The sequence below is a fragment of the Vanessa cardui genome, chromosome 7, assembly GCF_905220365.1.
Source record: "Vanessa cardui chromosome 7, ilVanCard2.1, whole genome shotgun sequence".
Classification (NCBI taxonomy): Eukaryota; Metazoa; Arthropoda; class Insecta; order Lepidoptera; family Nymphalidae; genus Vanessa; species Vanessa cardui.
In genome coordinates, this window is record NC_061129.1 from 2698229 (window position 1) to 2724433 (window position 26205).

At 32.7% G+C, this 26205-nt stretch overlaps 1 protein-coding gene across 6 annotated transcripts in view; it reads right to left on the reverse strand.

Moving 5' to 3' along the window:
• The window catches only part of LOC124531396 (RNA pseudouridylate synthase domain-containing protein 2-like), a 444799-nt gene that overhangs the window by 128002 nt on the left and 290592 nt on the right, over positions 1-26205 (reverse strand). For 2 of the 6 annotated variants that reach the window (XM_047105969.1, XM_047105970.1), the window contains exon 1: positions 23230-23505. The exons of the other annotated variants lie outside the window; for them this stretch is intronic. The gene's annotated coding sequence lies outside the window, so the exon portion shown is untranslated. Of the gene's footprint in view, positions 1-23229; positions 23506-26205 lie in introns of those variants that run through there. 6 annotated transcript variants of the gene reach the window in all.

A 26205-nucleotide genomic window follows, 5' to 3' on the forward strand; every position in this document is an offset into this window, starting at 1 on the left:
AATGTAATAGTTGTCATATCTATTTCATTCGAGGTTATATATGTATATGATTAAAAAATTATATAAAAAATAAACAAAGATTCATTATGTAAAATGCGAAGTGAACAATAAAACAGACCCTGTGTCATCAACGGCGTCACTGCGCCACTGACCTGAATAGAACGTGGAACAATGTCACAAAATGGCCATATTGTAGATCAAGTTTACCTGGAAACGTCTGTAAAAAATTAACAATTCTAATTTATATCTAACCTGACTCTTAATAAGACTGTAAAATATCTCTACATATTACAAAACAAAGTTTCCCACCCGCGTCTGTCTGTATGATCGCCATAATCTCCAAAACTATTGAACGGATTTTTATGCAAATTTCACTAATAGACAGCGACATTCATGAGGAAGGTTTAGGTATATAATTTAATAAAGTTTTTGTGTAGATAAGTTGAAATAAAACGACAATTGGTAAACATATCGGAAAAAGCAACTAAAAACATAAAGAAAAATATTAAAAAAAAACGGCGTAGGTACGTCCACCGACGTAGCCGGGACGACCCGCTAGTTTTTTATATATTTTCTGCATAGATACCAAAACACGAATATAGATTTTGAAGTATCGCGTAAAAATTAATGGGTTTTAAAATTAATTAAACTTCTATTCATAGTAATGGTCACGGACAAATGCCTTAAAATAGCACCGTGTTTTCCTTATTATCTTGAGAAGTCTGAAGATTAAAGTTTCTTCGGTGATTAACTATGTTAACCTGACAGTATTTACACATTGAGGTAGATAATATATTATGATTCGGATTATGAGTTATGGTAACAATATAATCAAACAAGCAACTTGAATTGATACAACCAGATACTAACAAAAGGAGTTTCATTAATCTGCTTACGTCTACTTTATCGGTAGATATTTTTATCTATAATCATATTTGTTTCAGTAAAGACTACTTACTTATCCTTATTAGTAAATCTGAAAAATTAAGTACTCCCATTTATACTGGTTTATACCCGTTATCACTAGTTTTAGAACTCGTGATTTGAACATAAAAATCATCAACAAATACAAACAATGATAGACCAAAGAGACACCAAAAATAGACCTATAAAAAGTTACTTATACAGAAAAAAGTATAATCCATGTTAACGATCGCTTGTAACAGATTTCTCATGAATGAACCTAATTTAGAGATATAAAATTAACAGCATAAGATAAACAAACATATCATGCAACATGTACATAATTAATGCCAAAGCTGAAAATTTGACGTAAAGATCTATTTTCAATTAACGATACACGTGTAAAACATACGAATCTAATAAAGCTGTCATGATTCGCTGTGAGCAAAAGTGTAATCGACGAATTCTTGTAATAATTACTGAGAACATATGTCATTTGGCAATTGGAGATAACGGGCATAATTGGTGATTATTTACTGAAACTCGAGAGTTTTAAGGACGATGATGATTTTAAATGCAAAGTTCGTAATGTGCTACGTGTGTTTACAATGCATCTCGGTCTAAGGAAAACGCCAAGAAACTGTGTGAGAACTGTGTTCTGCATTTTTTTTAATATACAATAAAAGCCAATTACAATGTAAAACTTTCATTACATTTATTGGGAAAGTAAGAAAGGCTTCTTAAGAAAAACAAATTAAATAGTTACTTTTATATACAATACCTAAAAAACTCTTGATTGTACATCAATGTGGTCATGTATTTTTTTACTACTTGTCTAGTAATTTCAATACACATAGTTTTATTACTAAAAGTTAAATTCTAAAAGCATCTCTAGTTGACATGTTGAACATCAGTGTTTTTTACTGACCTCATTTCCAAACGACAGAAATATCACAGAGAACAACGGAGAATCCTCAAAAATCGTCACTTTTCGGGCCGAATTTTATTATGGGACATTTAAAAATAAATCATATCACGCCTACGTCTTCACGCCTTACCGGTTACGAGTCGCTCAGCCCTTCCAGTTGAACTTTAGCTACTGTTTCTTTCAACGGTGGCGCTACATGGAAAAAAATACGTACATCACGCAAGGAACTATGCGGTAGTGGGCCGGAACTTTTAAGTGAAGCGAAAAATATGATGAATCATCCGAAGCATTTTGAAGGCACTCGAGCGTAATTACATTTTCCATTAAATTACCGCATTGACGATAAGGTCTTTACAAAGCTATTCTTTCAGTTTCCACCATTACATGCATATTTCATTCGATGTTAGTAAATCAACAGAACTAACGTGTCACTGTTCATACTATTAATGTCAATTAAGAATATTTTATTTACATTTCAATTATTATGTACGTTTGAAACTAATTGATCACTCGTTATGGATTATACTATTATATTATAATACATGTATATAACGCCACTCCGGGTTCGATTCTCGGCCGAGTCGATGTAAAAAGTTCATTAGTTTTCTACGTTTGTGATATCTCCGTTACTTCTGAATTTCAATAACGCAAGTGCTTTAGCTACTTACATTGTGATCAAAGTAATTTATGCAATTATGTCTTGTATTTATATATCATACAATTCACCTATTCATTAGTCTTTACGCTAGCACAGCATAGGCTTAAAGAACTACAAGCGAAACGGCTAGTACATCTATAATTAGACCCTCAATAATGCAATTTGGTATTAAAATATTCATCGGCGTGTATTCGCGTGCCCGACGATCTGGGGCGACGTACATCACTGTCCGCGTGTCGGTGCCGACTCGATCGTAAAGCAGATTGTTGAAACGCTAAGACAAAGTTTAAAATGGCTTCTCGACTTTCTGTTTCCGGATCAACGACGGCACATTTGTGTCTACGGAATCGTCTTGCAGTTCCCGATTCTCGTATTCTCTGACCAGATGTTGCTGTTTCAGTTTTAATCGTAAATATTTCTTTTATTTCTCAAGTATAATTATCAACTTTCAGACGAATTTAAAACGATTTTATTGTTTTCGTTTATGTTATATTTTGAAAGTAGTAGTTAAACGCGGCTACGCTATTAGGCAAAAAAAGTAAGCTGTGTCCTTTCTTCTTCTTTCTTGTTTGCTTCATGTCCTATTTGATTCAGTGGCTTGGTCGTGAAAGAACGAGAGACAGACAGAGTTACATTCAAATTTATAATATTAATTTAAATTGCAGAATATAAAGTTTTGCAGGTTTGTAAATTGTCTGTAGCCTAGACAACGTTCGTGCGTACATATTTGCATTTAGCGTAAAATTAGGCCGAAGCAAATACACGAACGCAGTAGTAAATTATCATCGTATGTGGTACGTTATTGTAAATTATAATCCCATGTGTAGTCTGTGAAGTAACAAATCTTGCCAATAGTTCATCCAACTTCTAATTAATCCACAAATGTGTACGTACAGACGTCGCTAAAATTAAAAGAAAAATTTTAGAACATCGGCGATAGTTTTCAAGGCTACGGAAAGTTTTGGTTTTTAGTATGTTTTACAACATATTATATTTAACATAAATTAGATGTTTGTGTCTCTCGTTTGTAGGACAAGGTTTTCTCATCACGAGGTATGCGTTCGTGGATGTGATAGCCTTTAGATATATTCGCTTTTATTATATATGTATATGATATACATTATGGACATGGAAAAACTTCCGCGGCATTTTTTTGTACTATTTGTTTTTTTATGGTATAACTAAGTTGTTAAGTCCCTTGTACCTGTAGTTACACGGGCTCACTCACCTTTCAGACCGGAACACAACAATATTGAGTACTGTTGTTTGGCGGTAAAATAACTGATCAGTGGGTGGTACCCACCCAGACGGGCTTGCACAAAGTCCCACTTCCAAGTAAAATTTACATCATAATTCAATGTATCTTTATAAAAATCGTTATTGTCTCTATTTGTAAGTACATTTCATTTCATTGAAGTATTTTATTAACTTTAAAAATCATAAATCCAACATAGTGCGTCATGTATATATCACATATGTAATATTTACTGAATTATGTGGTGTTTAAGGAACTCCCCAAGGAAATACTCTGTATCCTACGTCAAATAAAAGTGACATCTCTAATAAAAGTATCGCTGGGTTCGTATCATACATACAAATGCCAAAAAATGCCTTAGTTTGTACAACCGAAGCTATATCGGGATAACATATAGCTCAGTAGTTGTAGCTCGCGGCTTAGCTCGCGTTGTTGTGGGTTGTTTGTCATGTGTTCGGCAAAAAACGTGCCCTATGTCCTTCCATGGAGATCAAATTATCTTCATACCAAATTTTACCATATTCGATTCATTGGTTTGGTTTTGATAAAGCGACAGACAGACAGACAGCGTTACTTTCACATTTATAATATTAGTATAGCCAATAAGCGTAAATGTATTTAATAAAGAGTGAATGATATGTAGGGTGATGATATTTTAAATGCTATTGTAAATGAATACAGAGAGACGTTTAAATTTAAATACGACGTTATTAATGAGACACCTGAGAATTCAATCCGTCTTTATATTAATTGCTTTCTTGAAATACTAATAACTGTTGCGCTTCTGAACATAAACTCGATGGACTTTGGAGAAAAAGTTGTAAGACTCGAAGCCCGGTGGATTGTTGTTAAAATAAGTCATTATTGTTTTATTTATCTATGCATAAAACGTGGTTTCAATTTTTTATATTAAAGGCTTAAATTTGTTTTGCATGTAACAAATTTTAAGTAACTACAGGTCCAAATCTAAAAATGTTTTCTTTGGAAAAAATCTATCTTATTTTAATGCCCTATAACTATATGAGAGGCCTATGTCCAGCAGTGGACAAAAACGGGCTGATGATGTGATGTTATGTGATGTGGTACCTATATACATAAATACATTGATAGAAAAAATCATATTATTCGATACAAGATTTTATAGATGGTAAAAAAGCGTGGAGTTAATACCTGTTGACTTCCAAGCAGGATACATTATTTTAAATAATTGTATTTAATTAACATGACGTTGTATTTTTTAAATGTTAAAAAAGAGTAACTACTGAGTTTCTTGCCGGTTCCTCTCGGTAGAATCTACTTTCCGAACCGGTGGTAGCTTCACTTAATTGTAAAATGACGATTCAAAAGTGCTTATAAAAGCCTACTTGTATAAAGTTTATTTTGATTTTGATTTGATTTGATATAAGTGTGGTATAAACTATTTTTTTTTTTGAAAATAATATTATTTTTCATTTATTTACCAAGTTAAAATATATCTCGTATAAAAGTAATATTTTTAGGTTACTCTTAAATTGAACAACAGATACCATTACAAAGAAACTTGAAATATAATTTACACAATTTACAGTTTGTACATTTTCAGAAGCTATTTCGAATATATGTATATCAAAACGTGATATGATGTTCGGTAAACCAGTTATATGTGAAACATCGTTATACGAAATTTGGTGTCCGGTAACCTACACAGTACGAAATATCAGGTAGTGAGATCGACAAACGCTAAATAGTGATATTTGATTTGTCCTTCAAATCATGTACTTACATACCTTGGTAATATATGTTTGGTATGCTGGCTTGGTAATATATGTATGCTGTTATATTAATTTCAGTTACTGTATATAATTCGGACGTTAGAGAAATATTCTTAGTAAAATCATTACCCACAATTTTTAAATTATTCGCAATATAGATTGCCATTGAGCATTCGACTGTCAAAAACCTTACATGCATTTAAAAACTCTGTTAAGAACTTCTATCTCTCAACACAGTAATTATGACGACATGATTATGACAAACATTTAACAACTTCATATATATATGAAGATGAATACATACATACATACATTCATATAGTATGTATGTATGTATGTATTATAAATATATGTATGTATGCATATTATTAAATATTTATTACTGTTATTTATTTTTGTATGTGTTTAGGTTGTATTTATTTTAAGAGTATTTAAAATTGCACCAACCTATAATGTCTTCCAAACACAATCCTCTTATCCAAGGTAGTCTGGAAGAAATAGCTAATAAGCCATAAGGCCGCCTTTTGTTTCACCATTCGCTTATTAGTTTGTATATTTTGTAATCGTTTGTGATTGTAAATGTGGTGTACAAAAACGTGTTAAATAAATAGATGGTAAGAAATTATCTGAACTAATGTGTTGTCTTTTTTCAAGGGCTCCTATTTCTTCTTCTCCATATTTTTGTATACCGGCGTTTTATATGTCTTATGGCGACAACAACCATAGAAATGTTGTAATTATTTACTATCAGGTGATAATTTATATGTCTATCTATTGTATATAAAAATACTGTTTGCTAATTGTATCAATTGATCAAACTTTTAGTCGAGATGGCCCAGTGGTTAGAACGCGTGCATCTTAACCGATGATTGCGGGTTCAAACCCAGGCAAGCACCGCTGATTCAAGTGCTTAATTTGACTTTATAATTCATCTCGTGCTCAGCGGTGAAGGAAAACATCTTGAGGAAAGATGCATGTGACAAATTTCATAGAAATTCTGCCACATGTGTATTCCACCAACCCGCATTGGAACAGCGTGGTGGAATATGTTCCAAACCTTCTCCTCAAAGGGAGAGGAGGCCTTTAGCCCAGCAGTGGGAATTTACAGTCTGTTGTTAATGTTACTACTCCACTTTTAAAGATCAATTCAGTACCCCAAATATATATACTCTTACCCAAAAATATTTTGTCGAATCAAAATCTGAGATTACCGCGTTCAATCATACGAATCCTCCATCTTTGTTGTATAAACACAGATAATACCTGAAATTAAACCGCACAGTACAACGAATGCTTAAATTGCTTGAAGAAACAGAGGCACGTATCAAAGGAGCGGGGGGGGGGGGTTCTGATGCGAGACGGCATTGTATATATGTTAAATATTTATGTACTTATATATGTATATGTTTGTGCATATTTATGTATATTATGTATATGTATATTTATGTATTTTATATTATATTATGTATAACATTAATTTAATTAATTTACTGTATTTATTATTATATATATTTATAGGTGTCTATCGCTATGTATATATTTTTTAATTTTTCTTTAACTTCTGTGCACACCCTACTGACTTCTCTCCTGCACTATTCTGGGTTGGCTGGCAGAAAATGCTGTAATAGCGTTAAGTCCGCCCTTTGTACATGATTGATCTGTGCAATAAAGAATAATAAAAAAAAAAAAAAAAAAACAGTATGAAGATTTTAATTTAGCTGAGTGTCGCAGATAACATTTCCATTGTATTATTTCTATTGTGTATAATAAACACGTAATACTAGAGCGTTATCGCGATTTACCAACGCTGCGTCGTTTTACAAGTAATTACCATTATATGGGTTCAGATTTTAGGTAAGTCGTCGGAATGAAAGGACCGATATAAATCTCCCTAATAAACAATACACAAGAGTTCAGTCGTCAACGTTTAAGATTATCGTGTTATTAAAATTCTTCGTCTTTTGAATAACGAAGTTTTGTAAATAAATCCAAATAACGGTATATCCCTAAAGTCGACTCTAAGTAGAATTGTTCAAGTAAATTTTGTTTCGATTCGTTAATGTAAATAAAATATGTTTTATTTTAATGTACGTTCCGTTATTAAAAACGAAATTGAAATTTGCCTTTTAATATTTATTTGTATAATTATTTTCTTGTAAAGTAAGAAAATGTTGCTTGTAATTTCTTGGAGGTTCTTGGTTTTGACATTTATATTTAATTTGTAATAAATCTCTATACAGGTATTTGAGACACGCCATTTTTCTTCTATATGACAATAATGTGAGATTTTAAATTAAACAAAAAATATATACAATATTATTTGCAAATATTAAAATTAGTTATTGAAGCTAAATTAAATGATATCGAAAATAATATCTTATAAATTTTAAAATCAACCAAATGAAGGATTTGTTGACGTTATTTTACTATCTGGTACCACATATTTGTCCTCTTTTGGTCCTTATTCATGAAACTGGTGAGGGTATTATGCCCTTTCGTTGATTTTACGATACGTCCATACTTCCTTTAGACGCTGTATCCATTTTAGTCTTTGGGCTTCTCAAAGAAATCTAACACTCCATATGAAATCTCAAACTACGCTATACGTATATCTTTCAAGCATTAAATTTATCAAAACAAGTCAATAATATAATGTGTAAATAAAACAATTATGCTTATTAATATTTTCTTGGTGATAGGGCTTAGTGCAAGCCCATCTGGGTAGGTACTACCCACTCATCAGTTATGTCACCGCCAAACAACAGTGCTCAGCTATTATTGTGTTCCGGTTTGAAGGGTGAGTAAGCCAGTGTAACTACAGGCACAAGGGACATAACATCTGAGTTCCCAAGGTTGGTGGCACAATGACGATGTAAAGATTAGTTAATATATCCATCCTCACCCATATACTCGTCCACCAACCTATACCATAAAAAAATACTCAAACAAACTCACGATAAAATCGAAAAGATCTATTTGTAAATTCTCAAATTGATTCATTAGAAACCGATAGTGAAAATGCATTAACATATACAAGGAACTCGTTGTAAATACTAGTACGTTATTATGTACTAAGCGATCTGTGTTTGGTAAATGATAGCAAACGTAATAACACTATTTATAGTAATAGCATCGGAAGCTCGTTCATCATAAATTTACTGGTCAAGCACTACTTGGAAGTGCACCAACTATTTCAGAAGCGCTTACGTTGAAGTTATAATTTAGAACGTGGTTTGCTATTGGAAGGAAATTAATACCAATAATAGTATAGTACGACAAAACTTAGATGTATCATCGGCATATTTCGTAAAACCGATCACACCCGAATTTACTTAATTCGCCATCCCAAATTATCAATATTTATTTCTCATGTGGATATGATCGTTACACAAACGTAATAACTTGTAATATCATATGATTTAATATATTCGTCAATTTGACACGTCGATTTACATGCACTTGCTTTCTCGGTTTGAATTGACGCGAGAATCTATAGCGACGAATAGCGTCGAATGGCGCGATAGGGAGCTGTTTCTATTGGTTGTGTAAATCGGCAGTAACCGGTTTTATTGAATTTGCCGATGCTACATCTAAGTTGTGTCGTGCTGTGCTTCTGTATTATACTTATATGTTAAACATAATAAAAAACATACTGTTTAAAAGTTACAAAAGATTCTGATTCTGTTCTAATTAGAATTCAAATTTGGAACACGTTTAGTAATAGTATCGACTAATCACTTTCATTAAAAATAACACAAGTTCTAAAGCGATGATTCCAAATTTAAATATAATACGTTAAAATATAAGTAAATTTCAATTAAGACATAACTGTCATAAATGTCAAACAGAAACATTTCTTCATATAACCCTTTCTGTAAATACAAATATATGATCGTCTGGCGTGGCGCCGTTACTAAGCGAGACTAGTCAGTTACGTAGGAAATATTTCAGATATTGAAATCTTTTGTAATAGCAACGTGTTTAGATAAGACCAAAGTTTTGAGCTGTAATTATAATAACTGTAGATTATATATTTCCTTAACAATAATAATAACAGTGCCTTAAAGAAAAACTAAAAATATGTACAAGTGAAGACATAACTTTTGAGGTCAAAATACAAACTACGACTTCGCATCGTTAGGTACAAATCTATATTAATATTATAAATCTGAAAGTAACTCTTGTCTGTCTGTCGCTTTTTCACGACCAAACCGCTGAACCGAATTTGATGAAATTTGTAATGAAGCACTCTCGAACTCCAATAAAGGACATACGCTATCTACTTTTCCTAACATGACAACTAACACGTCGCCGCAGAAGACTAGTATTCCAATATAAAAATATGCAAGAGAAGCAATGGAGAATCAAAACGCAAAGTTCGGTTGAGTTAAAGTTGATTAAGAAACGAAAAACAGCTCCATCGGACAAGCAGCTTAGATAAACACCCACATGCAATGTAAAATAATAGAAGCGGAAACAGGGGCGCTTATCGCAACCTTGCTTTAGAAAAATGTGTGGCAGAAATCCCGTAAACAAAATAAAGGCAAGCACGAGAGGCATTTCAGATGCAAAGGTATTTTCTTTAAAGAATCCAATAAGGTTTACGGTTCTTAGTATCGGCCGCAAGAACCTTCGGTATGTATGAAAAAAACCACCGCTTACTTATCGAGCGGTTGCGTTTAATTAGTGTGTATTATTACTTCGAGACGACCAACAATTCCGTGCACTTTCAGTGGAATTTTTATTTTGAAAATTTACTTTACGATTACAACGATTTTATTATTAAAAAATTATCTCGATGAGCGTACTAGCATTACGCAAAACTCGTTTGATTTTTTTTTCGTCTACATTTATAACATTAAAACAATACGATGGACAAACAAATACCTATCTTTTATTCCAGCAGCAATAAAGCGCTTATGAACAAGATTTACGCTTTAAATTGCCACAATCATTGTCAATTATTGTACAGTCAAATAGAAAAACAGAAACGATACATAGATATATTTATGAATATTCATTTATATTACTTTAAACTATGTATAGCTTCATAATTGAATAGTACGATTTCGTAAATTATTTAAAAGTAAAAATATTAAAAGGCTAATAGCCTGCGGTTTCGCTTACGTTTCAGAAGTTATTATATGTTAGGCAAAAAAGTAGCCTATATCTGATCTTGGGAGTTCAAGTTTGCTTCACAACAAATTGCATCAAACTCGATTCATTGTTTTGATCATGAAAAAGGGACAGACAGACACACAAGGGTTACTTTCACATTTATAATATTAATAAGAGATGATATATAAATGGATGGAAGAATTTTAACGGCAGCCACATTCACACCGCAAGGAATATAAATAAGAAATAATTCCTACACGTTATAAGACACATACCTAAGTACACCGGGTATCTAAGATGTTCATGTACAATTACACTGACTTACCTTTCAAACGATCAAACAATAGCGTCTCATTCAAAGTCAATGAAATTTACGACACAGGACACGCTCGACGTGAAATCCGTCATTTGACTTTATTCGCAATAGTTTTAATGGCACATTTACGTCAATTTACCCTGTATTACATTCATTTATAGTAGATATAACAATACCTTATGTAATTACATTGGGACTCGCGACTATAGAATTATGAAGCTTTTCTTGTTCTATTTAAAATACTGTTCGAGAAATGGGAAGTGTCACCCATAGGAATTGTATAAGAAACATCATGGCATTTATCGCCAATGAGCTTGAGTACTAATGTAGTATGTTTGTTTGAGTCGAGATGGCCCAGTGGTTAGAAGGCGTGCATCTTAACCGACGATTGCGGGTTCAAACCCAGGTAAGCACCGCTGATTCGTGTGCTTAATTAGTCTTTATAATTAATCTCGTGCTCAGCGGTGAAGGAAAACATCGTGAGGAAACCTGCACGTGACAAATTTCTTAGAAATTCTGCCACATGTGTATTCCATCAACCCGCATTGGAACAGCGTGGTGGAATATGTTCCAAACCTTCTCCTCAAAGGGAGAGGAGGTCTTTAGCCCAGCTGTGGGAATTTGCAGGCTGTTGTTGTTGTTGTATGTTTGTTGATCTGTATTAATATTATAAATGTGAAAGTCCCTCTGTCTGTCTGTCTCTAGTTCATGACCGAACCGCTGAACCGAATTTGTTGAAATATGGTATGAAGCAAACTTGAACTCCAGTAAAGGACATAGGCTACTATTTTTGTGTGACACATGACAACCCAAAACACACAAGCGAAATAACGGACGACTACTAAGTACTAAATATTTGATTATTTTGTTTGAATGCCTTTTATCTTGGAGTGTACAAGAACATATATACCACACTTCCTGTACCCAAGTTCGAAGCAAGGACGTGCCTATTTTTACGATGTCATACGTATCTTCTCATTACGTTTATTATTTTATTATTCCCATTGGTCGAGCTGTATTGGTTTATTTTGCTTGCAGTCTTTTAATGTCAGGACTTATTTAAATATTTTAGCGTTCATTACAAAAAATCAGGTACAAAATTAACATATACCAATACGGACAACGATTTGAGATCTTTGTCGTTTGTAAATACATTATGTTATAGTACGACACAACTTAGCACAGCATCGGCAAAATTCGTAAAACCGATGACATCCGAATTAAGTACGCTATCCCAATTTATCAATATTTATTTATCATGTGAATATGATCTTTATACAAACGTTTACTTGTGATATCATATGAGCTAATATATTCGTCAATTTTACACGTCGATTTACATGCACTTACTTTTTCGGTTTGAACTGACGCGAGAATCTATAGCCACGAATAGCGTCGAATGGCGCGATAGTGAGCTGTTTTTATTGGATCGGCCTTCGGTTTTATTAAATTTGCCTATGCTACATCTAAGTTGTATCGTCAATTTCGTCACGTCAATTTAAATGACACTCTCGATTTAAAATAATCAAACACTTGAAGAACTATATTCTTTTTTTAAAAATAGTTTCTAAAAACATCATAAATTTAAAATCGTGAGGCGAAGAAAACAGTTAATCATGACGACAAAAAATAAATTATAAACAATGTTTCAAGATATTTATGAAGAGGAAACAGTCTGTAGTCAAAATATCGGAGCAATGGCTGAGATTTATGATTGCATAATATTCAATGTAAGTTCAGGCGGGACCTTCGTAAACATCTCTGATGTTAAAAACCGATATACACACCGCTGTATTTAAACAAACGTTTTTGAGGAATCTTGAAAACTATCTGCTATATTGAGATAAACTTCTCAATTCTGTGCCATCCCGTGTGGGTACCGGTACTCATCACATAGTATACAAGCGAACCTTCCCAGCTTCGCACCTCCGTGGTCGAGTTGTGATATACCCTAGGAGGCATGCACATACTATGATGGAGTTTTGTATAGGCCATTTTAAGAACTACCATTTTCTATTACATTGTTTTGATGGATACATACATACATACATACCCTATAAAACCTATCATACCCTATAAGCTTTGATCATTTGATGACATCGACCACATTGGTCGAGTGGTGTGTACACCGGTTTTCATGGGTACTCCGAGGTCCCGGGTTAGATCCCTGACCGAGTCGATGTAGATTATCATAGTTTTCTACGTTGTCTTGGGTCTGGGTGTTTGTGGTACCAGTCTTTACTTCTGATTTTCCATAGCACAAGTTACTTACATTGTGATCAGAGTAATGTATGTGATGTTGTCTCATATTCATTCGCACGGGTGGACATGAGTGTAAAGTGGCACTCTATAACTAAGACTTCGCTGTCTCTACGTCTGTCACCAAGGTGTATCTCATGAACCGTAATAGGCAGTTTAAATTTACAAAGATGATGTATTTCTATTGCCGCTGTGATAACAAATACTAAAATCAATAAAATAAATAGTCCCAAAAAACTAAGGTTATTTTTTGTCCCTTTAAGAGATAATTATACGGAACCCTTCGTGAATGAGTCCGACTCGCACTTAGGTTTTTTTTTCTTGTTCACTTATATTTTTTGCGATCTATTTAAAATTCTCATTAATTATGATTCGATCTTCGTTATTACATAACCGTCTGTAATTGAGTATTTTTTAAGTTAATTATTAAATATACAAAGGTCAAATGTTTTTGTATATGTTATAATATTATATAAAACTAAATCCGCGTAGTCTCTAACACGCAATTATGTAAATAATCGTTAGTGTACAAGATTAAATTATATGAAAACCATCAGATCGGAACGCATATTCTGGCTAAATTTGATTAGAACTGACAAAGGAGTTAGCTTCTTTGATAAATCCAATTACATGTAATATCTATATATAATAATGTAAAATAATTATATATACATATAATAAAATTTGAGCGTCTGTTTGGAATATTATTATCATTTTTAGTCAATGCATATGTATACGCGGTTTATATACTGAAATAACATGTTTTACGATTTTTGTCGGTCTATCTGTTCGTCCGTTTGTTCCGGCTAATCTCTGTGAAAGTCCCGTCGAAATCGGTCCAGCTGGGACCGATTTCGACGGGACTTTCACTGGCAGATAACTGATATAAAAATTAGTAACTTAAGCTACAAAAATATTTTCCAAGTTCACATAAAAAATGCTTCATCTATCAAAATATTTCTTAATATTGTTAAGAAAATGGTAAGTATCCAATTAATAATATTAGAAAAGCCTTACCCTAGAAGGGAGATTAGTGTTATACTTTTATAATAATAAGCAGATCAGATAAAATAATTAAAACATTTAATTAATTTTATACCCATATAATGTTTCATGAAAATATTGAAACAACTTTAAGTATTCCTACTTTGCTAATAAATAAACCGAAGCGAGTCTTAAAGATATAAAATAACTGGAAAAGTTATATTACAATATTATAACAATAATATAACAATATTATAAATAATTAAAAGAGTCGAGATGGCCCAGTGGTTAGAACGCGCGCATCTTAACCGATGATTGCGGGTTCAAACCCAGGTAAGCACCGCTGTTTCATGGGCTTAATTTGTCTTTATAATTCATCTCGTGCTCAGCGGTGAAGGAAAACATCGTGAGGAAACCTGCATGTGACAAATTTCATAGAAATTCTGCCACATGTGCATTCCACCATTCGCATTGGAACAGCGTGGTGGAATATGTTCCAAAACCTTCTCCTCAAAGGGAGAGGAGGCCTTTAGCCTTTAGGTATTTACTAGCCTTTAGGTATTTACAGGCTGTTGTTGTTGTTCTGTTGTATTGTAAATAATCTACTTCCGTCTGAGTGTAAACAGGTTACAAAAAATATGATACCTACTCTGCATATGTAATAAATTGGCATAATTAAATTAAAAAAGAAAAGAAAACATGTCAGTCGTTTCGGTTACAGGGCTTTGTGGAAGACCGTCCGGGCAAGAACCATCAACTCATCAGATATTCCAGCGCCAAACAGTTTGAATGGTGAGTGGGTCTGTATAACTTCTGGCAAATCTTATTTCCAAAGGTTGGTGGCACATTGGCGATGCAAGAAATGACTTATATTTTTCAAAGCGCCATACACATAAAATGTGGCCCAACGTCATAGACATAATATACATACAATAAAAACAAAACAAATATTTTATTTTGGTACATAGTTGACTGTATATGCTTGATTACGATAATTGTTTAACACAACTATGTTATTTATCTATATTTTAACTATGTTATTTATGATAAATGTTATTTCCTGAACTTCCTATAGTTAGCGGGTAAGGTATGATTTCAATATTAAGTACTGTTTATACATATTGGAAATTATACTAAATATATGATAATCTACTTATCAGATTCGTTAAAATGACACGACAATAAACGGATGCACATAACATTGAGGAGAATACTTGAAAAACGAGTTTGAAGAAATCTCGTATTAATTGCGACGACTTAGCGTTAGGAACTGTATACCTAAATATATAAATAAAATACATTTATATTAGCAGATATAATTAGATTAAGAGTTTAGTTAATGTATCATTGTGACGTCATCGCTTTATCAATGTGTGTGTGAGTATAAAAAGCAATCGATTCGTTGTGCGCGTTGGCAAGCTAACGAAAATACTTTGGTCCATCAGACATTTTAATTACTTCAAATTTTCTTTAAGAACATTTCGAAAGAATATTTCGGTCGGCTTAATTATTTTCTAAACGTATTTTCGTTCCCTGGGAACCAATTAAACATTTTTAAATCCTCTCAATTTCTCGGCAAACTCTGGCTGCTTAATGGAAACATTAATGGGAGAATTGTCCCAAAATATATACTAATTTGGAGGAATTTTAAGTTGGATTAAATGAGGATTTTTTTTTTTTCAAATATTAAAATTTAAAAAATGCAATATGTTACATAAATGAAAGTATATGATAATTAGTTTGAAAGTAAATAAGATTTCAATAAGAAGATTCTATTTGGGATTCAAGAATATAAAATCACATCGAACACTTATATTATTCGTTTTAAAGAAAGCTTTGTATTTTACCTAACTCGTCATTTAAATCGTCACATGGAACATTCTTTCACAATTTGTATTGAGTTGTACACTAACATTTTAATATATTACATTTAAAATGAAACACACAGAAAAAAAATTGCTGTAAAAACTACGTCAGACACTCGTCACTCGTGTATATTTTTTGTTTTTGACTGATCGCTAGAATTAAAAAAAAAAGTCTTGATGGATCAATTAATTATTAGGTTCCTATATCAGTCATTAATAATGCTCAATATAATAAAATAAATAACTCCAAAAACGCAACTAAATTGAAAGATCAATCAAAGAATTCATTAATAACAACTAAAGTAAAAAAAATTATCGAAGCAAACAAGAAATGTATGAATTTATTGAATATGACGTCAAATAACACTAGAAAATAAGTCTGGTGAATATCATACAGCTTATCGATAGTGCGATTGCGACATAACCAATTTACGTAGAGTGAGGTGATAATGAGATGTCTCGAATGAAGCAGAAGTCCAGCTGCGTCGACGTGACGCCCTGTCCACGAAACTATTCACTTGGCAATACGAGAGGTCTTTTTAAAAACGTCAGTCATCATACGAAACAAAGGGTGCTAGTGGAAAGAATGTCTTTTTAAAAATAAAATGCGGAAAGTTTGATGTTCGCCAACAATCCGTCGGCTACGGTGCGGACGTGTATGAAAATAGCCGTCGTTGCTGCGCCGTTCGTATGGTAGTGACAATATCGTTCGGTTAGAATCATCAATTGTCTCGATTTATTAGACGAGCCGAGAGCTAAGGGAAGAGTAATGCGTTCGCATTGTTTGCATGTATGCACGTTACGGCATAGATGCTAAACGCATGAATTGATTTCGACAAATAAGGTTTAGTCTCGTTATTGTTTTGCTTATACGATTTATGACGTCCGTGATTAATGTTATTGAATATATTGGGATGATATTCAGCGAATATATCGGTAGAATTATCATTTTATTATTTTTAATTTCATAAAACTATAATTAAATAAACAAATACAAAATTAATTTAAATAGTGTTTCGGAAAAATCTTTATTAATACCTATTTTTTTTCAACGTTGACATAACCTGTCATTCTCACTATAAAACATAAATCATATCACACATTACTAACGCGGAAGACCTGAAATGTTCCTAGTGCTTGTTACACTGGCTCACTCATAGGTCAATGACAATATTAAGTATTACTAATTCACAAAATAAAGTACATGATGATTATAGCATAGCAGCATAAATGTACAATAAAGTTGCTAATATAAATAAAATTAAAAATGTTGAATACCTGTGCATAAAGCACAACTATTAATTATATTACAATTATTTATTTTATACGTAAAAAATAATGAAAATGGAATAAAAAAATATTTCATTTTCATTAATCGGTGTACACACAACTCGATCATGGAGGTCGTCAAAAATAACTGTTGATCTTCTTACTGGTAGGGCTTTAAAACATTTAAATATTATACATAATTCAATTCTTTAATTTGTAAATAAATAATAATTCAATTGTTAGGGCTATTAAGTGCCTTTTGAAATAAGTTAATGTCGGTATTACTTTAAAGTACACACATTAAGTTGGACAATTGAGATTTGATTAGATTTGTGATTTTCATATAATTTTCTTAATTTAGGTCTTGTTTTTATTGTATAGGTAGGCTGACGGCCAAATAGACTAACTGAAGGTAAGTGACCAGCATCCGTGGAATTTGGCGTTGTAAGAAATATTAACCAGTCCTGACATCGCTTATGTACCACAAAACTTGGTTAGTAATACTTTACGTTCCTTTGTGCTTGTAGCACCACTTGACAGACAGGCTGCACAAAGTACTACCACCAAATAAAAACTATCGGATGATATGGATCATCCGACAGTCAGGTGATCATAAGACAGGGTCAATGACTTTACGTTATTCCGAAACTGCCAACTTTTATACTTCGGGATGCTACTGCGATTTTTTTGACAGAAGAACGTAATAAACCTATCATCGCGTCGCCGGTGTTTACAAGACCTCTTTATACTACTACTAGCGACCCGCCTTTAAACAAAATATACTACAAAATATGTTTAAATAAAACTAATTATAACGGATGAATCGCGTATAGACACCAGACAGGTCTACCCGTGACCACGAACACTGCAAAGTGCTCGAAACGTCGGGATGTTTAAAAATAATCAATATACGCGATTCATCCGTTATAATTAGTTTTATTTAAATGTGTAATAATCGCGAAAATTTAAGACAACATTATACAAAATATGTGTTTATTTACGACATCACATTAGAAACCTCTAAAATTATCAGTGTTACTTAACTATATTGTCTATGAATTATACACAAAAACCTTCCTCTCGTATCACTCTATCTATAAAAAAACGGGCATCAAAATTCGTTGCGTAGTTTTAAAGATTTAATCATACATATTTATAGGGACAGTCTTTATTTTATACAATGTAGTGATATAAACCTATTCTTTAAGAATACGATACCGCTTATGAACGGTAAAAAACCCGGTATATTTGGTTAAGATTCACTCGTTGAGACTGGAATATCGTCTCGTAAAATGATTATTTATTTTAATTCCCAGACAGCACGCTATAAGGTGCATGTCGCATGTAAAAACTGGACCCGTTGTGGTAGCTTCGATCTCCTCTGGATCAACCGCTCCATATAAAAACTCTCGCCCTAACAAGTTACAACTAACCTTATATCGCTTTAACTAGTTCACAGATCAAGTTTGTTTCGATATTTGACGAGCTGCTCTGTGCTGACTTAGTTATGGAAATTGGATATTTTTTTTTCATTCGTCTTTGATGCTTTATTTTTTTTTTTAATTTTATTTCTTTATTTGGTCTACCGGTTTATAAGGCTGCGAATATCGATGTTCGATTTTCAAATCGTGGCTTAAGACAATAAAAAAGGATAGAGATATTCCATCAAAAAACAAAGTTAGTGTAAAGACTTAGGAAGGATTAGAGGGGTAATTAATTATTTACATAATTTCAAATATATATTATAATTATTTGTTTCCTTAATAAACAAAAAGAGGTTTTAACAGAATATCGGTAAGGAGGACTTTGTAAACATTTTAATTAACCAAATTAGTACGAAAAATGACTACACTAAGTATCAAAAATTATCATATTTATTAAATATGGACATTTTAATTCTGAACACGCTGCCATTACAGTTTTATTACATGTAACTTAATATGGAAATATGCATAAAAACTTCGAACAAAACACGATTATACAGAACTGTCCAGCTTTTTACTATCGAAAGTAATTACTTTGTCATACTTTTTGCTTTATCGGCAAGTCATACTTGTACGGAACACAGTATAGTTACAGTGAAAACTCTTTACTGGGCAAAACTAGTTTGAACCGGTTTTAATTATTTAATCTACCTTTTCATATAGAGTATTCCAATCTAAGAATGAATGAAGATAAACAAAGCTTAGATATTCCTATGATTAAACAGTAAAAGTAAAAAAAGAAGTAACAGCCTGTTAATTTCCCACTGTTGGGCTAATGGCCTCCTCTCTCATTAAGAAGAGGGCTTGGAACATATTCCACCACGCTGTTCCAATGCGGGTTGGTGGAATGCACATGTGGCAGAATTTCAGTGAAATTAGACACATGCAGGTTTCCTGACGATGTTTTCCTTCACCGCCGAGCACGAGATGAATTATAAAGACAAATTAAGCACATATATATATAGTGGTGCTTGCCTGGGTTTGAACCCGAAATCATCGGTTAAGATGTACGCGTTCTAACCACTGGGCCATCTCGGGATTAAACAGTATTGCACATTAATTTTTTGCTAATCCATAATTAATACAATGGATTAATCAACCTTTCCGCCATTAATATCACGCCAATTTGATGTCAAATGATGTTTATTTGGCTTTTGTTCCCTTGTGGTCGGAATAGACAATGGGTTAGGTTAGTTTTGTCACCGTAATTTTGCCATTTGCGACAGATGCGAGCCTTATTACCCTCCTACGTATATACTACAAACATCTAAAGGGGTATGCTTATTAAAGTGTTTTTCTTTTGTTTTTTTTGGAAAGACTTTTACGCGCTCCCAGAGAAATCATCACTTGAGGAAAAAGCGTTACTTTACACGGGCGACCTTTCTCTCTTTCTCACACACTCTATCTCTTTCTATTGTATACGGTTTTATTAAATATTATTTAAAGGTATTTTTGGTTATTGTTTTAATTCAGACAGGACTTTAATAAAAGCCTTATCAAATGGCAATGTCTTTGTCTTTTATTTAATACATAATGTATATCGAAAGCAACTTACGACGAGGTGACCCTAACATCTCTTGTTTACATCAACATGGTAGTCATATTAAAAATGTGCCACTTAAGATCGTAAGTCACCACGGCCTATAGACACTAGCTCTGTAAAAAAGAAACTTAACCAAAACCAACCACTACATCGTCCATAGGTCTTATTTGTTACACAACGATATTAAGAAAAGCTGTTTAACAGTAGAATAAATGATATACCTACACGTATACATTGTCTTACGAAGCCCAGTTAATATTAATTTTAACATAAAAGATTCTTGACTATAACATATATATATATTATGTATACATATATCCTCAACAATTATGAATCTTCATAAATAAAACAGGAAAAACGAAGTGCGGATTGCGAACGTGTGAAAAAGTAACGTCAGTTTCTTGCTCAATTATGAATGTAAATATTTATGAATTATAATGTTATAAATACTTGAATAATCTGAGTGACTGTCTTTCTGTCGGTCTTTAACGACGAAACCGATTAAACAAATTTGATGAAAAGGACACACGGTACTTATATTGCCTTACACATGACAACCAACTTCCTAAAAACGAAAAATCCGCAGGCGACTACTAGTATTTTATATTATTCGTTAAAATGGATATATGTGACGGAATATTTATTGTATTTTAATTTAAGTACAAAACGTAACATTGTATTTAACTTAAACTTGCTTATTAGGTTTCTACTTAGATTAGTAACATTATAACAATGATACTTTATTTTAAGTTTTACTTAACGTTTTGGTTTATAACAAATAACACAAGAGCTATTTAAAGATTGCATATCTTATAATTCCATCCACAATAAAGTTACATTACAATTAAATTATTATTAAAATCATGCCTTTATATTAACTCGACATGAATTATCAATGATATATCGAATACAGATTAAATATAATTCGAATTGTTAAAATTTAATTCGACTACTTAGTCGACCATTAAAATCAGCTGATATAAAAAAAATGGGTTACGAAAATATTGCATAAATGGAAACTATCGACGCACTAGTGAATAAATCACCTTCCAAATTTTTCAAATAAAACTGAATAACATTATTTCGTTAAACATTGTTGTTAAAAAGCAATTACGTTTTATGCGTATTATTTTGTTGTTTGTTGATAAATTGCGCATGACTACGACATCACAATATCACATGTGCCAAACGACTAGAGTTATTACGTCGAAGGAAATAGTGATGGGCAATAAGTCAAAAACATCAATTTTTTTTAATACTCGCAAAATTTAAATGATGGAACATTTTTTTAACTAATTAATTGTATTGTCGGCATAAACGACGACAGATTGGCGAAACTGATTTAAAAAGCTCCAAGCTTTGCTATATACACATAATATACATATTATTGTAATTAACTAATATGACTGTATTTTTAAATATCGAAAAAGAGTAACCACTGATTTTTTGCGGGTTCTTCTCGATAGAATCTAATTTCCAAACCGTGGTGCTGGTAGCTTCACTTAGTGTATTTGTTAAATAACGATCCAAAAGTGCTTGTAAAAGCGTACTTGAATGAAGTATTTTGATTCTTTTTCGTACTAATAGATATCATAAATTCGTAAGTAGTATCTGTTACCTCTTGACGCTGATATCTTTAAACCGATTTAGATGAAATTGGGTATGGGAATAGGTTGAGTTCCTGAGAAGAACATAATCTGCTTTTTTAATGGAGAGGTTAAAATAGACGTCGCCGGCTTATGCTTTATAGGTAGAGGTTATAATTATGATTCAGACGACGTCATCTGGCGTAATGCTGCATACAAATTATGAGTATCTTTGGAACAGATGCGAACTATGAACCCGCTAAAGTTGAGGTCGTCTAGGACTTGGATGAAGAATACAGGATGTAAGGGAGAAAATAACAACACAATAAGAATTACAAGGGACAATTATATCAATCGACTACCACGGTTAAAATGCTGACACTAAATGTACTACAGAATGTCTTACAATGTTCAAAGTTTTTCAGTCATTATCTTCTATGTGCATGTATTATACATATATATATAAATCTTACTCTCGAAACAATCTATTTAAAAAAAACCGCTTCAAAATCCCTTGTAAAATTTTAAAGATCTAAGTATACATAGGGACAGACAGCGGTGCCTCTGTTTGTAGTATGTAACGATAATCCTTTAATTTTAAAGATCTGATCTAAGATTCAGGGACAGACAGCGGTAAGTGACTTCGTTTTTTACTATGTAAAGATAGTGATATCTTAATACTTCTAATAAATAAATCATCCTATAACTATTAAGCGATTAAAATTACACTATTGAATAATACTGACAGACGGATTGATAGGGCTTGCAGAAACCCGCCATAACATATATTTTTTGTTGTTAATTTGTTAAATACTTCGAGAAATGTTTGTGAAATTAAAATAATTCGAAGATAATCAGCTGGAGTAGTTTAACTGGTTTCAATTAATTGCTTGTTCTTTTTTTAAAATAAATTATCGTATCACCTGAATTTGTTGATAAACGCGCTGAAGAAAACATTGAATTTTTAATTCGCCTAAATAATTACACAAAAATTCCTTTATTTGATAAAATTTTATTGGTGTCATTTTATCAATTATTTTTAATCCCTTAAACGATAAATTTAATTCAGAACGAATATAAAAAATAACAAAGGAGTTCTTATATAGAAAAATTATATTTACAGTAATAATCGAAAAAAAATATTTATATAAATATTTATTATTATTGTTATCAAAAATATAGCGTTAGAATAGCGAGTAAAATTTTAATTAAGACGAACTTCATAAATGAAAAACTGAGTAGGTATAAAAAACTTGTGTTGCATTTATGTCCTTTTCAGAAAAATACTATAAAATAAACAAAATACTCACGTTGATACGATAAGTCCTCGGAAAATCCGTGAGCCACTGAGCCCTATCGATTCTATAGGAATAAAATCACTCAAGTTTTTAGCATACACGATCAAAAATACACATAGACGAATTGTCACACATTAACATAATTTACTATGACAAGGAAAACGTTTTTCTAAGTCAGAATGTAATAAGAATGTACGTAGCAGCGATAGAACGCGTAATTTTTCGCGGGAAATGTGGCAACAGTCGACGCGTCCCGCCCACGACACAGCCAGAGAGCAACTAAAGACTAAAAAGCGAATTCACCTGCAATGCGTGCGCTGATCGGTTCGAGTTAGAAAGGGACAGCGATACGTATTAAGTTTAGAGCGCGAAAGAGAGGGGCGTATACACACGTGCTCGGCCCCCCCTAGAGGGTAAAGCCGGTTTCAGGAAGGGGGCGCGTTATTGTAAAGCTGCGAATAAAAGGTGCGTAGAAAATATTGCAATGTATGCGAACGATTTTAATGAACCCATTCGATCAATATTGACGATATAACCAAATCGCAGTCTAAATTATTAGTAAAATTCATAATTACATTTCGATATTGATTTTTATTGAAAATACGTAAACATTTTCTTTTTTAATGCATTAAGTTTCCTGAGCAATATTTATGGTTTCCCACTCAGCGTTGAAAATTCAATTAGTAATTAATGACGTCATATTTTATCGTAAAATAATGGCTTTGGATGACTTTAAATAACTTTTTTTTCATCACAATGTCGAAAATATCGTATGCTGTATCTCATTTAATATTATTGTATGTATGAGGTTTTATATATATTGTAAATAATTTAGTATAACTTAAAAAGTAACGAATAGATTAGATAAGCAGTGCGATTCTATGAGAATTTATTTAGTTTCACATAGTTTGCACAAAAGCCCTACCACCAAAAAATCAAAATCAAAATAAACCTAATTCAAGTAGGCTTTTACAAGCACTTTTGAATCGTCATTTTACAATTAAGTGAAGTTACCACCGGTTCGGAAAGTAGATGCTACCGAGAAGAACCGGCAAGAAACTTAGTAGTTACTCTTTTTCAACATTTAAAAAATACAAAGTCATGTTAGTTAATACAATTTTTTAAATTAATATATCCTGCTTGGAAGTCAACAGGTATTAACTCCACGTTTTTTTATCATCTATAAAATCTTGTATCGAATAATATGCTTTTTTTCACCAAGTAAAATATGGGGTATGTTTAAATATAAACTTAAATTCTCCATCACAATATTAGTTTACTTGGTGGTAGGGCTTTGTGCAAGCCCGTCTGTGTAGGTACCACCCACTCATCAGTTATTCTACCTCCAAATAACAGTACTCAGTATTGTTGTGTTCCGGTCTGAAGGGTGAGTGAGCCAGTGTAACTACAGGCACAAGGGACATAACATTTTAGTTACCAAGATTGGTGGCACATTGACGATGTAAGGAATAGTTAATATTTCTTACAGCGTCTTTGTCTACGGGCGATGGTGACCACTTACCATCAGGTGGCCCATATGCTCGTCCACCAACCTATACCATAAAAAAAATAGTTTTTTTTTTATCCGCTTTTGTTAACATCGGCATTATCTAGTTACCACGAGTATCAATTATTAAATAGCTTATTTATAGCAGACATCATTATGTATTATTCCATAGTTGATGTCATCCATTACTGGTATTGAAATTAAACAGAAATAAAATATTGTAAATAATATATTATTGATCGTTACTTGAGCTGGAATAATGCTGAATGCATCTCGTACCGTCTGTTCGTTCGGAATTTCATCATAACATGACTTACATGATACTAGTAGTCACTCGCTGCTTTGCTCGCGTTTTAGGATGTTGGTTGTCATGTGTCAGACGAAAAATGTAGCCTATGTCTTTTCTTCGAGTTCATGTTTGCTTCATAGCAAAATTTCATCAAAATCGATTCAGCGCTTTGGTCGTTAAAGAGCGACAGACCGACAGACAGACAGACAAACTCCCACATTTATAATATTAATATAGATAATATTTTTTATGACATAGGTGGGCTGATGGGTATACGAACTACAAAGTGGTAAGAACCAGCAACCACCACAAACATTGACGCTGTGAAATTATTAAAAAACCGTACCCAGTAACTGAGAAACCAGACTAGACCGTACGTTCATTTCGACCCCTTTTTAAATCCATGATATTAAATAATAAATCTGATCACAGCAACTAATTGACGTTGATTGAGTATTCTCAATATCGAGCTTTTAATTGATTGTGCAAATCTCTTTCTTATACTCTTTCTTATTCTCTTATATACTTGTTTACCAATGAACTATCAAGCATAATACTTCTCGAGTGAGCTCCAAGGGAGAAAGAAACAGAAAACATTGGCTACTCTTGAAATCGACAATGATCTACGGAACTACGATGTGATATCCCTTAGTACCTGCTCTCTCACCCTTCAAACGCAAAACTGAACGCAAAAACAAGTACTACATCTTGGCGATAGAATAAATGATGAATGGGTGGTAAATAGCTAAGATTTGCAAAAACTCTACCATCAGAAGTTAAAAAAGATATCTATAATATACTTGGTGGTAGGGCTTTGTACAGGCCCGCCTAGGTAGGTACCACCCACTCATCAGATATTCTACCGCTAAACAATAGTACCCAATATTGTTGTGTTCCGGTTTGAAGTGTGAGTGAACCAGTGAAACCAGAGGCACAAGGGACATAGCATCTTAGTTTCCAAGGTTGGTGGGGCATTGACGATGTAAGGAATAGTTAATATTTCTTACAGCGTCATTGTCTATGGGTGATAGTGACCACTTACCATCAGGTGGCCTATATGCTCGTCCGCCATTACATAAAAAAAAATCTTTAAAAATTATGAATTTGCAGATTTACAATTATTGTACTCTCAAGAACAAACAGCCCCATTTATCAAAGGGAAATATGTTCTATACGTCAATCATATTACGTG